At 40.0% G+C, this 17,198-nt stretch overlaps 1 long non-coding RNA gene across 7 annotated transcripts; it reads right to left on the bottom strand.

Moving 5' to 3' along the window:
- Positions 1-5,659: 5,659 nt before the first annotated feature.
- On the bottom strand, positions 5,660-16,855 carry LOC139950031 (uncharacterized). Of its 7 annotated transcripts, none has more exons than XR_011787612.1 (10): positions 13,999-16,853; positions 12,711-13,836; positions 11,424-12,070; positions 10,076-10,737; positions 9,376-9,445; positions 8,794-8,921; positions 8,052-8,420; positions 7,359-7,494; positions 7,072-7,236; positions 5,660-6,850 (listed from the first exon to the last, which is right to left on the bottom strand). It is a non-coding gene; the product is annotated as an uncharacterized lncRNA (long non-coding RNA). The 7 variants fall into 7 exon arrangements; XR_011787613.1 differs by having other exon boundaries at positions 8,052-8,401; XR_011787614.1 differs by having other exon boundaries at positions 8,052-8,921; positions 10,076-10,168; positions 10,635-10,737.
- Between the last annotated feature and the right edge of the window lie 343 nt (positions 16,856-17,198).

The raw sequence follows: 17,198 nt of genomic DNA, 5'->3' as shown, positions 1-17,198 counted from the left end.
TGGCTGCCGCTAGTCCAAGAAAATGGCTGCCGCTAGTCCAAGAAAATGGCTGCCGCTAGTCCAAGAAAATGGCTGCCGCTAGTCCAAGAAAATGGCTGCCGCTAGTCCAAGAAAATGGCTGCCGCTAGTCCAAGAAAATGGCTGCCGCTAGTCCAAGAAAATGGCTGCCGCTAGTCCAAGAAAATGGCTGCCGCTAGTCCAAGAAAATGGCTGCCGCTAGTCCAAGAAAATGGCTGCCGCTAGTCCAAGAAAATGGCTGCCGCTAGTCCAAGAAAATGGCTGCCGCTAGTCCAAGAAAATGGCTGCCGCTAGTCCAAGAAAATGGCTGCCGCTAGTCCAAGAAAATGGCTGCCGCTAGTCCAAGAAAATGGCTGCCGCTAGTCCAAGAAAATGGCTGCCGCTAGTCCAAGAAAATGGCTGCCGCTAGTCCAAGAAAATGGCTGCCGCTAGTCCAAGAAAATGGCTGCCGCTAGTCCAAGAAAATGGCTGCCGCTAGTCCAAGAAAATGGCTGCCGCTAGTCCAAGAAAATGGCTGCCGCTAGTCCAAGAAAATGGCTGCCGCTAGTCCAAGAAAATGGCTGCCGCTAGTCCAAGAAAATGGCTGCCGCTAGTCCAAGAAAATGGCTGCCGCTAGTCCAAGAAAATGGCTGCCGCTAGTCCAAGAAAATGGCTGCCGCTAGTCCAAGAAAATGGCTGCCGCTAGTCCAAGAAAATGGCTGCCGCTAGTCCAAGAAAATGGCTGCCGCTAGTCCAAGAAAATGGCTGCCGCTAGTCCAAGAAAATGGCTGCCGCTAGTCCAAGAAAATGGCTGCCGCTAGTCCAAGAAAATGGCTGCCGCTAGTCCAAGAAAATGGCTGCCGCTAGTCCAAGAAAATGGCTGCCGCTAGTCCAAGAAAATGGCTGCCGCTAGTCCAAGAAAATGGCTGCCGCTAGTCCAAGAAAATGGCTGCCGCTAGTCCAAGAAAATGGCTGCCGCTAGTCCAAGAAAATGGCTGCCGCTAGTCCAAGAAAATGGCTGCCGCTAGTCCAAGAAAATGGCTGCCGCTAGTCCAAGAAAATGGCTGCCGCTAGTCCAAGAAAATGGCTGCCGCTAGTCCAAGAAAATGGCTGCCGCTAGTCCAAGAAAATGGCTGCCGCTAGTCCAAGAAAATGGCTGCCGCTAGTCCAAGAAAATGGCTGCCGCTAGTCCAAGAAAATGGCTGCCGCTAGTCCAAGAAAATGGCTGCCGCTAGTCCAAGAAAATGGCTGCCGCTAGTCCAAGAAAATGGCTGCCGCTAGTCCAAGAAAATGGCTGCCGCTAGTCCAAGAAAATGGCTGCCGCTAGTCCAAGAAAATGGCTGCCGCTAGTCCAAGAAAATGGCTGCCGCTAGTCCAAGAAAATGGCTGCCGCTAGTCCAAGAAAATGGCTGCCGCTAGTCCAAGAAAATGGCTGCCGCTAGTCCAAGAAAATGGCTGCCGCTAGTCCAAGAAAATGGCTGCCGCTAGTCCAAGAAAATGGCTGCCGCTAGTCCAAGAAAATGGCTGCCGCTAGTCCAAGAAAATGGCTGCCGCTAGTCCAAGAAAATGGCTGCCGCTAGTCCAAGAAAATGGCTGCCGCTAGTCCAAGAAAATGGCTGCCGCTAGTCCAAGAAAATGGCTGCCGCTAGTCCAAGAAAATGGCTGCCGCTAGTCCAAGAAAATGGCTGCCGCTAGTCCAAGAAAATGGCTGCCGCTAGTCCAAGAAAATGGCTGCCGCTAGTCCAAGAAAATGGCTGCCGCTAGTCCAAGAAAATGGCTGCCGCTAGTCCAAGAAAATGGCTGCCGCTAGTCCAAGAAAATGGCTGCCGCTAGTCCAAGAAAATGGCTGCCGCTAGTCCAAGAAAATGGCTGCCGCTAGTCCAAGAAAATGGCTGCCGCTAGTCCAAGAAAATGGCTGCCGCTAGTCCAAGAAAATGGCTGCCGCTAGTCCAAGAAAATGGCTGCCGCTAGTCCAAGAAAATGGCTGCCGCTAGTCCAAGAAAATGGCTGCCGCTAGTCCAAGAAAATGGCTGCCGCTAGTCCAAGAAAATGGCTGCCGCTAGTCCAAGAAAATGGCTGCCGCTAGTCCAAGAAAATGGCTGCCGCTAGTCCAAGAAAATGGCTGCCGCTAGTCCAAGAAAATGGCTGCCGCTAGTCCAAGAAAATGGCTGCCGCTAGTCCAAGAAAATGGCTGCCGCTAGTCCAAGAAAATGGCTGCCGCTAGTCCAAGAAAATGGCTGCCGCTAGTCCAAGAAAATGGCTGCCGCTAGTCCAAGAAAATGGCTGCCGCTAGTCCAAGAAAATGGCTGCCGCTAGTCCAAGAAAATTAGTCCAAGAAAATGGCTGCCGCTAGTCCAAGAAAATGGCTGCCGCTAGTCCAAGAAAATGGCTGCCGCTAGTCCAAGAAAATGGCTGCCGCTAGTCCAAGAAAATGGCTGCCGCTAGTCCAAGAAAATGGCTGCCGCTAGTCCAAGAAAATGGCTGCCGCTAGTCCAAGAAAATGGCTGCCGCTAGTCCAAGAAAATGGCTGCCGCTAGTCCAAGAAAATGGCTGCCGCTAGTCCAAGAAAATGGCTGCCGCTAGTCCAAGAAAATGGCTGCCGCTAGTCCAAGAAAATGGCTGCCGCTAGTCCAAGAAAATGGCTGCCGCTAGTCCAAGAAAATGGCTGCCGCTAGTCCAAGAAAATGGCTGCCGCTAGTCCAAGAAAATGGCTGCCGCTAGTCCAAGAAAATGGCTGCCGCTAGTCCAAGAAAATGGCTGCCGCTAGTCCAAGAAAATGGCTGCCGCTAGTCCAAGAAAATGGCTGCCGCTAGTCCAAGAAAATGGCTGCCGCTAGTCCAAGAAAATGGCTGCCGCTAGTCCAAGAAAATGGCTGCCGCTAGTCCAAGAAAATGGCTGCCGCTAGTCCAAGAAAATGGCTGCCGCTAGTCCAAGAAAATGGCTGCCGCTAGTCCAAGAAAATGGCTGCCGCTAGTCCAAGAAAATGGCTGCCGCTAGTCCAAGAAAATGGCTGCCGCTAGTCCAAGAAAATGGCTGCCGCTAGTCCAAGAAAATGGCTGCCGCTAGTCCAAGAAAATGGCTGCCGCTAGTCCAAGAAAATGGCTGCCGCTAGTCCAAGAAAATGGCTGCCGCTAGTCCAAGAAAATGGCTGCCGCTAGTCCAAGAAAATGGCTGCCGCTAGTCCAAGAAAATGGCTGCCGCTAGTCCAAGAAAATGGCTGCCGCTAGTCCAAGAAAATGGCTGCCGCTAGTCCAAGAAAATGGCTGCCGCTAGTCCAAGAAAATGGCTGCCGCTAGTCCAAGAAAATGGCTGCCGCTAGTCCAAGAAAATGGCTGCCGCTAGTCCAAGAAAATGGCTGCCGCTAGTCCAAGAAAATGGCTGCCGCTAGTCCAAGAAAATGGCTGCCGCTAGTCCAAGAAAATGGCTGCCGCTAGTCCAAGAAAATGGCTGCCGCTAGTCCAAGAAAATGGCTGCCGCTAGTCCAAGAAAATGGCTGCCGCTAGTCCAAGAAAATGGCTCCTTTGTCCTTTGTCCTTTGTCCTTTGTCCTTTGTCCTTTGTCCTTTGTCCTTTGTCCTTTGTCCTTTGTCCTTTGTCCTTTGTCCTTTGTCCTTTGTCCTTTGTCCTTTGTCCTTTGTCCTTTGTCCTTTGTCCTTTGTCCTTTGTCCTTTGTCCTTTGTCCTTTGTCCTTTGTCCTTTGTCCTTTGTCCTTTGTCCTTTGTCCTTTGTCCTTTGTCCTTTGTCCTTTGTCCTTTGTCCTTTGTCCTTTGTCCTTTGTCCTTTGTCCTTTGTCCTTTGTCCTTTGTCCTTTGTCCTTTGTCCTTTGTCCTTTGTCCTTTGTCCTTTGTCCTTTGTCCTTTGTCCTTTGTCCTTTGTCCTTTGTCCTTTGTCCTTTGTCCTTTGTCCTTTGTCCTTTGTCCTTTGTCCTTTGTCCTTTGTCCTTTGTCCTTTGTCCTTTGTCCTTTGTCCTTTGTCCTTTGTCCTTTGTCCTTTGTCCTTTGTCCTTTGTCCTTTGTCCTTTGTCCTTTGTCCTTTGTCCTTTGTCCTTTGTCCTTTGTCCTTTGTCCTTTGTCCTTTGTCCTTTGTCCTTTGTCCTTTGTCCTTTGTCCTTTGTCCTTTGTCCTTTGTCCTTTGTCCTTTGTCCTTTGTCCTTTGTCCTTTGTCCTTTGTCCTTTGTCCTTTGTCCTTTGTCCTTTGTCCTTTGTCCTTTGTCCTTTGTCCTTTGTCCTTTGTCCTTTGTCCTTTGTCCTTTGTCCTTTGTCCTTTGTCCTTTGTCCTTTGTCCTTTGTCCTTTGTCCTTTGTCCTTTGTCCTTTGTCCTTTGTCCTTTGTCCTTTGTCCTTTGTCCTTTGTCCTTTGTCCTTTGTCCTTTGTCCTTTGTCCTTTGTCCTTTGTCCTTTGTCCTTTGTCCTTTGTCCTTTGTCCTTTGTCCTTTGTCCTTTGTCCTTTGTCCTTTGTCCTTTGTCCTTTGTCCTTTGTCCTTTGTCCTTTGTCCTTTGTCCTTTGTCCTTTGTCCTTTGTCCTTTGTCCTTTGTCCTTTGTCCTTTGTCCTTTGTCCTTTGTCCTTTGTCCTTTGTCCTTTGTCCTTTGTCCTTTGTCCTTTGTCCTTTGTCCTTTGTCCTTTGTCCTTTGTCCTTTGTCCTTTGTCCTTTGTCCTTTGTCCTTTGTCCTTTGTCCTTTGTCCTTTGTCCTTTGTCCTTTGTCCTTTGTCCTTTGTCCTTTGTCCTTTGTCCTTTGTCCTTTGTCCTTTGTCCTTTGTCCTTCGTCCTTTGTCCTTCGTCCTTCGTCCTTCGTCCTTCGTCCTTCGTCCTTCGTCCTTCGTCCTTCGTCCTTCGTCCTTCGTCCTTCGTCCTTCGTCCTTCGTCCTTCGTCCTTCGTCCTTCGTCCTTCGTCCTTCGTCCTTCGTCCTTCGTCCTTCGTCCTTCGTCCTTCGTCCTTCGTCCTTCGTCCTTCGTCCTTCGTCCTTCGTCCTTCGTCCTTCGTCCTTCGTCCTTCGTCCTTCGTCCTTCGTCCTTCGTCCTTCGTCCTTCGTCCTTCGTCCTTCGTCCTTCGTCCTTCGTCCTTCGTCCTTCGTCCTTCGTCCTTCGTCCTTCGTCCTTCGTCCTTCGTCCTTCGTCCTTCGTCCTTCGTCCTTCGTCCTTCGTCCTTCGTCCTTCGTCCTTCGTCCTTCGTCCTTCGTCCTTCGTCCTTCGTCCTTCGTCCTTCGTCCTTCGTCCTTCGTCCTTCGTCCTTCGTCCTTCGTCCTTCGTCCTTCGTCCTTCGTCCTTCGTCCTTCGTCCTTCGTCCTTCGATAATACAATGTAATATATATTGTGCACAGGTGCTAAAAAAAAGGTGATCTGCATAACAATGGGCTGATCTACATAACAATAGGTGATCTGCATAACAATGGGATGATATACAGCACAATTAGGGTTTAAACATAACAATAGGGAATTTAACATAACAATGGGTGATCTGCATAACAATAGGAATCAACATAACAATGGGTGATCTGCATTACAATAGGGTTTTAAACAAAACAGGGAATCAACATAACGATTGGATGATCTACAGAAAAATAGGGTAATCAACATAACAATAGATAATCAAAAGTACACAATTGTTTTTGTTTCATATCATCAACACATTATTATATGTATTTATTTCACATTTTAAGCCATACATGTATAATGTTCAACTAACTGGCAAGAGAAATTGAACATTTAAACTTGTAAATGTAATGGGGCAGTTTTCTTACCCCTAAGTTAATCTACATAACAATGCATAAACCTACATAACAATGTACAATCCACAGCACACAGTTGAGTTTTGTTCCATATCATCAACATATATAAATGTTTTATTTCACACTTTAAGCCATACATGTATACTGTTCAATTACCAGATATAAGTAATTGAACTTCTAAACTTAACTATTACACATATTACTATACAAAATAGCTTGTTGCTACATAGATTGGTTGGATGACATTAGTCTAGAACAGGGTGGACCATGTGAAGGTTGTCATCTCCCACCCCACAACAGATACTTTAGAACAATTGCAAGAGTTACTTATCCCAGTGTGCCACACAATTATTTACCACTCTTATAAGTATTAATCAAAACCAGGCACATGTCAATTAAAACCTTGTTATTGAGAACCCATACACCTTAAATTTACACACAACCAAAAATACGTTACTGCAGCCGCATCTCACTACAAGAGATTTAATAAATTTACTTCCTTTCAAAGAATCAAAGTATGTTTAGTGATGCCAATGCTTTATGAACGATGAATGTTTTATGCTTGTAATGAGGTACTTCATATACCAGCATGAAACTTAATCATACTTGCAATAAGGTTACTTTATTGCAAATTTGATATTCTTGCATACTTGTAATGAAGTACCTCATTACAAGAATGCAATCGTTCATAGAAATACATGTACAAGTAATATACATGTATTTGGTCAATATACTTGCAATGAAGTACCCCATTACAAGTATGTTGACAACATTCTGAGCATCAACTTCGTTTAGGAAACCACTTATATTGTTCCCAAAAAGATGATCATTATTGTGGTGAAGTTCAATCTTGCTGCAGATGAATTCTATAAGATCAAGAGCTCCATTATTGTTCATGGGAAAGCTTGTCCAGAATGAAGACGACTCAAAATAAACTGTTCCATATTGTTTACATCCTCAGGTGAATCGATCATTTAATTCACTCATGTCCAATTTCAGCTCCAACAGATATTAAAATGCTGGTTTGCCCTAATGTCCCATCCGAACGAATATCTTGTCTCACTCATGCTGAACTGCATGCTGAACTGCACATCGAAAATTCCACTGATGTCTGCCATTGCTTTCAACTGCCTCCGAACATCAAATAGGTGTACATGAGTAAAAAGGGTAATAGAAAAATACAATTTCAACTAAAACATCAAAGCAAGCCAGAGACCACATGTTAAATTGAACTATCAAATCTATGTAATTGATTGAAGAATGTGAGAACTTTCAAACAAAATCAAATCTTTTTCAAGTTAATGTTAATCAACTGCAAATATAATTTGCAATCTTTGATTGTTTATACCTTAAAGATACACACACCCTTTTCAGTCAGTTGTTTCTGTTCATCTTAGCGGTGAGTTGATGAAAGTACAAAGATGTCACACTCCTGACCTCCGACAAGACTCCCATCATTCTTTATGGTCCATGTTGACAACAAGGATTCGACGTAGCAAGTCCAGATGATAACCTAATACACAACAACAAGCCAAAAATTGTTTTGAAATGTGCCAAAAACTAAACTTCAATTCGGCCATAGATTTGTTTACAGCACACCACAAAAACACTTTACTTTCCTTTTCAAAAACTTACCTTGAAGTTGAATACTTCAGCTTGGTAGTAATATAGTCCTTGGATGTTATTTACTCTAGCCAAGCCAAACCCCGATAGATTCTTTCAATGGCCATGTTGTTGGAGGAACGCTGCATCAGAATAATCTCTTGACAATCTGGAACAGTCATAAATCAAGTCAACATTAGATGAAGACCTTGCTCAAATTAACAAAGAAGTCCTTAGTTCAACTTTAGCATTGTATAATTTCCAAAAGATGACGATTTCAATTATCTTCTTGCCAAAATTTAACATTGACTACATCAGTCTTAACAGACAATAAATTTTCTTACACCCATTGGTGTATGGGTAAAAACCAAAATTAATAGACAATAAATTCTTACATTTGGAAATTTTATACAGATTTTCAAAGACCCAAATCAATACACAAACTTTACAGGAAAAGTGTCAACAAATTTTGTCCATGTTGCACTTGCAGATGTAGTGCTTGTGACAAGTGAAACCTTTGAAATTGTGGAAGTTGTAGAAACAATATTTAGTTTTCAAGTGAACATGTATTTGAGCCATTCAATCAAACATATTCCTGATATGCAGGTGTTTAAATTTGTTCATAAACAACAAATATTCAAAAGCAATTTCAACAAAAATGCATTTTAAATTGTTTCCACAGCCTCAACCTTCCAAGTTTCAAGACAAGAATAAATTAGTTCTTACCTGGACTTGGCTTCAACCAAGTTGTTGGTGAGTAGATGTACGTCCCTCATCGCAAATTAACACAGCCCAATCTTGTCATGGTTCACGTGGACAGCTTGTTGATATTTAGATGTCATCCCTCACACAGCGACACTCCATCAACTCATTGATGAGTAGATGTCACCCCTCGCAGTTACACACCTTCGTGTTGTCGTGGTTCCCTTTGGCACCTTGTTGATGAGTAGATGTACGTCCTTCAAACAGCGACACAGCTCCATGTTGTCATGGCTCCTGTTGACAGCTTGTTGATGAGTAGATGTACATCCTTCTTACAGCGAGACACACCCCGAGCGTTGAACCTGTGGAATTTTCTTCCGAAAAGCATAAAGACTGCCCTGTGTTAGAACATCTTAAACAAAAATACAACTACAAAGACTGTTTCATTTACAAACAGAAATACATAGCCTATTGTGATTGCATTATATAGTTTATATTTCGTTTTATGACTTTGTCCACACTGACACTAGGATTATTTTGACTGCAGCAATTAAAATTTGCAACATGATATCTTCAAATGCTATTTCCTTGAACAAAAACATGTAATTTGATCTATAGTTGCACCACTGGCCTATTGTTGAAGTTTTTAAAGGTTTGAAACATCAAATAGTCTGGGTTTTCACTCCACAGAAAAAATCTTAAGTTTGTAAAAGTCTTGGTTAAGCGGATAGTCTTTTAAACGTAGATTCATGGTTCAAAATTTTACCTCAAGGTTCCAGGCTGTAACTTGTAAACAAGTAGATGTCATTCACAGCAATGCACACCTCTGACTTTGAGCTTTGAACCTGTGGAATTTTCTTCCGAAAAGCTGAAGACTGCCCCGTGTTAGAACATCTTTAAAAAAAATACAACTAGAAAGACTATTATTTCTTTTACAAACAGAAACACATAGACTTTTGTGATTGCATTATATAGTTTATATTTTGTTCTATGACTACATTATGCACATTAACAATGGGCTTATTTTGAATGCAGCAATCAAAATATGCAACATGATATCTTCAAATGCTACTTCCTTGCCACTAAGTATTTCAGACCGAAGTATATTTGTCTCTTTTTCATTGTGTCTCATGTAATTATTATTTCTATAAGTATTCAAATATCTTTGCTCAATATATATTAGATACTTGTACACTTTGCGTTTTGGAAACAAATGTAGAAATGAATTGAATGGAGGGAATTGGTATAGATTTAGCAATTGTTAATCCTTCAGATTAAAACTAAATATGTTTTGCACGGTGTAAATCAACTTACTCATTGAAAAGTTCACATATAACTTCCTTCTTACCATAACACACCTAGCCAAGGTCATCCATGTTCCAACTGATCGCCTAAATGATGTCACTCCATCTTCAGTCCTGATAAACAAATCAAATAACACTGTTTGAGACATGATAACCTTACAAGTACTTAATAATTTGGGAGGCTAATCATCCCTAGTCGCAGCTAAGAGCTAAATTGCGAAGGACACGGCTACAACGTGTTCGAGAAGCAGGCATGCAACGGCGCCTTTGGCAGCCAGCCACATCAACCCATTATGACCACGTGGCACAGCCAGATATCAAATGTGATTTTTCCTGAGAAGGAAAACTGGATGGTCTGGAAAACCCTCAGGGCACAGCTACGAAGCAGCGCACAACTCAACTCATATATGGTCCTGGCTGGGTATCGAACCAGGGTCACCTTGGTGAGAGGAGAGCGCTTTACACATAGGGCAACCATGCCAACCAAATACTTGTTTAAAGAACACTATACACAAGCTACACAAAAATTTTAATAACAAATAGTCTTGGTTTGACTGAATATGAAAACAACAACAGTTGTGACTCAAGGTAACTTCTTCATACACAAACAACTCCTCAGAAAAAAATCTTATGTTTGTAAAAGTCTTGGTTAAGCGGATAGTAATTTAAATGTAGATTCATGGTTCAAAATACAGGTCCGCATATAGATTGAACTATCGAGCTAAGTTAATAGAGAAATCTTACCTCAAGGTTCCAGTCTGTAACTTCTTAATGAGTAGATGTCATTCCTCTTACAGCAGCGCACACCTCCGACTCCGAGCGTTGAACCTGTGGAATCTTTTTCAAAAAAGCATAAAGACTGCCTCGTGTTAGAACATCATAAACAAAATACAACTAGAAGAAAATAGACTTTTGTGATTGCATTCTATAGTTTATATTTTGTTTATGACTAAATGCACATTAACACTCTAGGGCTTATTTGACTGCAACAATCAAAATATGCAACATGATATCTTCAAATGCTATTTACTTGACATGAGTATTTCATAAAGAAGTACATTTGCTTCCTTTTTATTGTGTCTCATGTAGCTATTATTCTAATAGGTCTTCACATATCTTTGTCCAATATATCTTTTATACGTGCAGACTTTGCATTATGGAGATTATAAATGTAGAGTTGAATTGAAGTATTTCTCTGGAGGGGAATTGGTACTGGTATACTTTTAGTAATTATTGATCTTTCAGATTAAAACTAATCCATTTTATTATGAATAATTATCATGCTTTGTGTAAGTCAACTTACCATTTAAAAGTTCACATTTAACTTCCTTCTTACCATAACACACCTAGCCAAGGTCATCCATGTTCCAACTGATAGCCTCAATGATGTCACTCCATCTTCAGTCCTGATAAACAAATCAAATAACACTGTTTGAGACATGATTACCTTACAAGTACTTAATAATTCGGGAGGCTAATCATCCCAAGTCGCAGCTAAGAGCTGAAACGCGAAGGACACGGCTACAACGTGTTAGAGAAACAGGCATGCAACGGCGCCTTTGGCAGCCAGCCACATCAACCCATTATGACCACCAGGCACAGCGAGAGATCGAAAGTGCTCGATTTTCCCTTAAGGAAGAAAACCGGAAGGTCTGAAAAACTTTCATGGCACAGCTGAGAACCAACACACAACTCAACTCACATATGGCCCTGGCAGGGTATCAAACCAGGGTCATCTTGGTGATAGGCGAGCGCTTTACGCATGGCAACCATGCCAACCAAATACTTGTTTAAAGAACACTATACACGAGCTACACAAAAAATGTAATTTGATCTACAGTTGCACCACTGGCCTATTGTTGAAGGTTTTAAAGGTTTCACAACAAACAGTCTTGGTTTGACTGAATATCAAAACAACGACAATGGTGACTCGATGCAAACTTCTTCATACACGTACAACTCCTCAGAAAAAAATCTTGTTTTTGTAAAAGTCTTGGTTAAGCGGATAGTAATTTAAATGTAGATTCATGGTTCAAAATACAGGTCCGCAAATACATTGAACTATCGAGCTAAGTTAATAGAGAAATCTTACCTCAAGGTTCCAGTCTGTAACTTGTTAATTAGTAGATGTCATTCCTCTTACAGCAAAGCACACCTCCGACTCCGAGCGTTGAACCTGTGGAATTTTCTTCCAAAAAGCATAGACTGCCCCGTGTTAGAACATCATAAACAAAATACAACTAGAAGAAAATAGACTTTTGTGATTGAATTCTATAGTTTATTTTTTTTTATGACTAAATGCACATTAACACTAGGCTTATTTGACTGCAGCAATCAAACTATGCAACATGATATCTTCAAATGTTATTTACTTGACAGTAAAGTATTTCAGATAGAAGTATATTTGCCTCCTTATTATTGTGCCTCATGCGCTATTATTCTAATAGGTCTTCACATATCTTTGTCCAATATACGTGTAGACTTTGCATTATGGAAGTAGTAAATGTAGAATTGAATTGAAGTAAATCTCTAGGGGGAATTGGTACTGGTATACATTTAGTAGTTATTGATCTTTCAGATTAAAACTAATCCATTTTAATATGAATAATTATCATGCTATGTGTAAGTCAACTTACCATTTAAAAGTTCACATCTAACTGCCTTCTTACCATAACACACCTATCCAAGGTAATCAAGGTTCCAACTGATAGCCTCAATGATGTCACTCCATCTTCAGTCCTGATAAACAAATCAAATAACAATGTTTGAGACATGATAACCTTACAAGTACTTAATAATTCGGGAGGCTAATCATCCCAAGTCGCAGCTAAGAGCTGAATTGCGAAGGACACGACTACAACTTGTTCGAGAAGCAGGAATGCAAGGGCGCCTTTGGCAGCCAGCCACATCACCCCATTATGACCAAGGAGCACAGCCAGGATCAAAACTGTTTGATTTGTCCAGAGGAGGAAAACTGAATGGTCGGGAAAACCCTCATAGTGGCACAGCTGCGAACCAGCGCACAACTCAACTCACATATGGTCCTGGCCGGGTATTGAACCAGGGGCACCTTGGTGAGAGGAGAGCGCTTTATGCATAAGGCAACCATGCCAACCAAATACTTGTTTGAAGAAAACTATACAAAGCTACAAATACTTGTTAAAAAAAAAGATGTAATTTGATCTATAATTGCACCACTGGGCTATTGTTTAAGTTTTAAAGGTTTTACATCAAATAGTCTGGGTTTTGACTGTACAGAAAAATTCTGTTTGAAAAAATTTGGCTACGCGGATGGTAATTTAAACGGCAATCATGGTTCAAATAGAGGTACGCATATAATACATTGAGTTATCAAGCCGAGTAATTAGAGAAATCTTACCTTAAGGTTCCCGTCTGTAACTTGTTAATGAGTAGATGTCATTCTTCTTACAGCAACGAACACCTCTGACTCCGAGCGTTGAACCTGTGGAATTTTCTTCCAAAAATCATAAAAACTGCCCCGTGTTAGAACATCTCTAAAATAAAATACAACTAGAAAGACTAATTCATTTACAAACAGAAAAACATTGACCTTTGTGATTGTATTAGATAGTTTATTATATTTTGTTCTATGACTATATGCACATTAACACTAGGCACATTTTGAAAGCAGCAATTAAAATATGCAACATGACATCTTCAAACGATATTTCCTTGACAATTAAGTATTTCAGATAGAAGTACATTTGCCTCTTTTTCATTGTGTCTCGTGTAATTATTATTCGAATAGTTCTTCACATATCTTTGTTCACTCTATCTTTAAAACATGTAGACTTTGCCTTATGAAAATAAATGTAGAGTTGAATTGAATTGAAGTAATTCTCTGGAGGGAATCGGTACTGGTATAAATTTGGTAGTTATTGATATTTCAGATTGAAACTAATTCATTTTATTCTCAATAATTATCATGCTTTGTGTAAGTCAACTTACCATTTTAAAGTTCACGTCTCACTGCCTTCTTACCATAACACACCTATCCGAGGTCATCCAGGTCCCAACTGAGAGACGAACTGTTGTCCGTAGACCAGTACACCCATCTGATGTCATCTTAGCCCCATGCTCTCAGCGTGCCATCATTGCAGTATAAACAAAACAGAAAAATACAAACATATATAATCTCAATTTAATACAATTAGTTGGGGGTTATTTGAGGTGCATGGAAACCATTGTTATAGGACCCAGTGTGATTAATTAGTGGATTAGAGATGATGCAATATCAAAAGCAGGAGGTTAAAAAATATGTTAGCTTGTTAAATATCATGCAGAGTTATTAGGTGCAAGTGCATTGTGTTCAAGTGACTTGCGCATCTGTGCATATTTCCCTTCACGCCTAAATGGAGCTTATGACATCCATTTAAGAGTTTCTTGCGATTCCAACCCAACCCGACCGGCTGGATGACTGTGCAGGGTACCAATGATCATCGATGCTACCTCCAGCTTAACCTCTGAAAGAATTTCAAGGCGACCTGTAAAAAAAGAAGAAAAAACCACACTCTTCAGGGTTACAAATAACCACCTTACTCGGTCTCATGATAAATACAGTCACAAAACGGCATGACTGCACATTGTGTGCTCTGTGCTTAGCAAATTTCTAAATTTATTACAGACACTTTTTAAGGTTAACTTACCAAGTAATCGTAAGATGGATTTTCACCCATGGTGCATGCATACAGGGACTGGAAGCAAACATCATTAGATCTTGGCTGATTGATTTCACGCTCAGGGTAAAGGGGCACATGAAAGAAAAGCAAAAACAAATGTTAAAGGCAGTGGACACTTTGGCAACTACTCAAAATAATTATTGACATAAAATCTATCTTGGTAGTGAGTAATGGGGAGCTGCTGATAGTATAACACATTGTGAAAAACGGCTCCCTCTGAAGTAACACAGTTTTCGAGAGAAAAAAAAAGGTAAGTTTCCAGTAGTTTGATTACAGGACCTCAGATTTTGAATTTGAGGTCCCGAAATCGAGCCTTCGTTTTTTGGTACTCTAGCTAAAACATGCAATAAAATAAAACAAATTGAAAACTGCCGTTTGATACTTTGAGAATTTTTTTTAGTGCAGACTTGTCAAAGAAAGCAAGTTAAACAGTCAGTTAAAAAATCAATGAGTAGTTCCAAGGAAAGGTTTTTTTTCTAATAATATAATCAATATTTGAAAGTGCCCAGGTCATTAACAATAATTTAGACATGCACACTGATTTTTTTTTAAGTGTGCTCCCATTTATTCTGATGACAAATCAAATAATAAAGTAATCGTTTGGGGGAAATCTTGATTTGCTATCAATACCTGCATTTCAACAGTATTATATGCTATGTGACCTTTGACCTTTAGGCTGACCTTGACATATGTCACCTTAGCCGGGCAACCCCTCTACAATAGTTCTGCGGGTCCTATAGAACAACTCTACACAATTTAGTGTCTAAAATATTGCTTGCCAACCTTGATTTACTATCAATATCTGCGCAGGTAGAGGGCAGGTTGAGTAGACAGTTAACAAAATCAAAGGTTTCTGTTATAATCAAAACTAAAGATTTGAAAAAGCCCTACATGTAATGTTTTAAGTTTTTAAGTCTTACTAAAAAATTCAAGTGTGCTTACATTTATTCTGAGGACAGTTAAGCAAAGAGGAAACCATTGATATATCTAGGGGGCACTCATTTTGCAAACAGTATTAATTCAGACAGAAATGTATTTTTATGGACAATTGGTCCAAGAGTAAAACTATGGAAGTTTTAAAACTAAATTGTATTTGAAACCTTTTTGATCATTACCAAAATGTATGAGAGAATTATGATGCATTATGCATGACCCTAAGTTTTTAACTTTGGTATTAACTGACAGTGTGATACAATACAAACACTTCCTAATGCGCGTTGATATACAACTATTGTATGGTCAAAGAGTTGGCTTGACTTACCAAGTAGTTAGATGTAGTTCCACTCCTGGTGCATATACAGGGACAAAAGCATCAAACATCACAAGATCTTGGCTGGTTGAATTCAACAAGCGCACTCAGGGTAAAGGGGTAGATGAAAGAAAAGCAAAAACAACTGTTGAGTAAACGAGCTGGCATTTTGATCTCAATTAAGGCTTGCAAAAGTAAACTTTGTATTGACAAGATGGGAAGCAAGAAGCACATGTTTTCACTGGCATTAGACAGTCCCAAGAAATAAAATCGGTGCAGGCCGGTCATAAAGGACAGGTTGTATAGACAATTGATAAACCAACGAGTGAGTTCCAAAGAAAGATTTCTTTGCAACTAAAAAGTTTTTAAAGTGCCCAAGCGATTTAAATTATAACTTGGACACAATGCTGGTTTTGGCAAATTCATACCAAGTCACAGTGGTTTAAAACCCTATGTGACCCCGACATCGACAAGTTTCTGTACAATAATCGGTCAAAATACCTTTATAATCGGTCAAAATACCTTTATAATATCTCAAGCATGTCTCAATGTCATCTTTAGGTAGATAAAACGTGGTTGTCCATTAAAATAATCCACAATTAATTGATCCGTGTCGTGATTCACGAATTATTGTGAAAATTTTTATGATGTGGTTTTGAAGTCAACAGAGGGCGCTATATCTTTTGTGTGTAATGTTAATGTACACGATGTTTTTGGTTAAAAACAGCATTCTGAAAACTTAGTTTTTGGGAGTGAAGGCGATCTTGCGGGATTTCGGCGCTATTTTATTTTCAAAGCTAAATATCCAACGTTTTGATTTTTGTTTATTTTCCTTAACTTTGCGATGTAAACAATTGCTTTTTTGAAAATTCTCATTTTCAGGAGTAAAAACTCATTTTCGCTAATTTATCGTGAATTTCTAGCCACAACGAATGGTTACTTTACTAATCTATTACATATTTTTAACATTTCGTCCAGGCCCTTAATGGCTTATTTTAAAGATGTGTGGCGGTATTTTTTTTTTATAAGTAGCATTTTTTGACATTTTAGTCGAAGATTTCAAAGCATTTTTGCCGTATCATCAAAACTTCGGTCCGTATTAAATTTTCTACAGTGCGAAAGGTCACTTATACATGTAATTTAAAAACAATATTTGTGTTCTCAAACAATTTGTATGTATGCCTACCTAGGTATTTTTTTTAACATATGGCTTTGTGATTTTTGCTGAATATAAACGTATGTCACAATATACGAGCTACAATTCCTTAAAAAAAACAGGGTAATAAATTTCAAAAAAATAACAATTCTTCAACAAATTAGTTCTTCTTGTTCAAGTCACCAAAGATATGTAGTTATCTCAGAAAAAAAATCGGACCTGATGTCTGGGTCTTAAACCACTGTGCAAGTGTGTATTGTTTTTCTCAATAAAACAACTGTTGAATACTCTTGTTTTTGCAGCAGTTATAAAGTTTGGATAAAGTAGAAAAATTGAAACACTTACATAAAAAATCAAGGCAACTAAACATTTCAATTCAACTAAATTTTCAACTCAACTAAATTCAACTAAATTTTGAAACTACATTTCAACTAAACATTAGTCAAAAGCCCATTAAATCAATTTTCGTTAAAAATGTAAGAAGACATTTTTATTGATTAGAGACAAGCTAAAGCTACATGCTTGAAGGGGGTCATGGGTTCGAATCCTGGCATAATCTTTTTCTGAGGGGCTCTTCATCTTCTGAGGGGCAAATTAAAACTGTAGTTTATGTATTAATTATTGGGGGCCTGGGGCCGAGAGGCAAGCAAAGAATAGTGATCAAAATCGCAGAATTCAGCAGTAAGCAGAGCCATGAACTTCGGCACAGGTTATTTCTGCAGTATCTAAAAAAATAAATCATTTGACAGGGATTAAACTTAC

Source organism: Asterias amurensis, chromosome 17, assembly GCF_032118995.1.
Source record: "Asterias amurensis chromosome 17, ASM3211899v1".
NCBI classification, from domain to species: Eukaryota; Metazoa; Echinodermata; class Asteroidea; order Forcipulatida; family Asteriidae; genus Asterias; species Asterias amurensis.
Note: the sequence above shows the minus strand (reverse complement) of the source record. Positions and strands in the feature narration are given on the sequence as shown.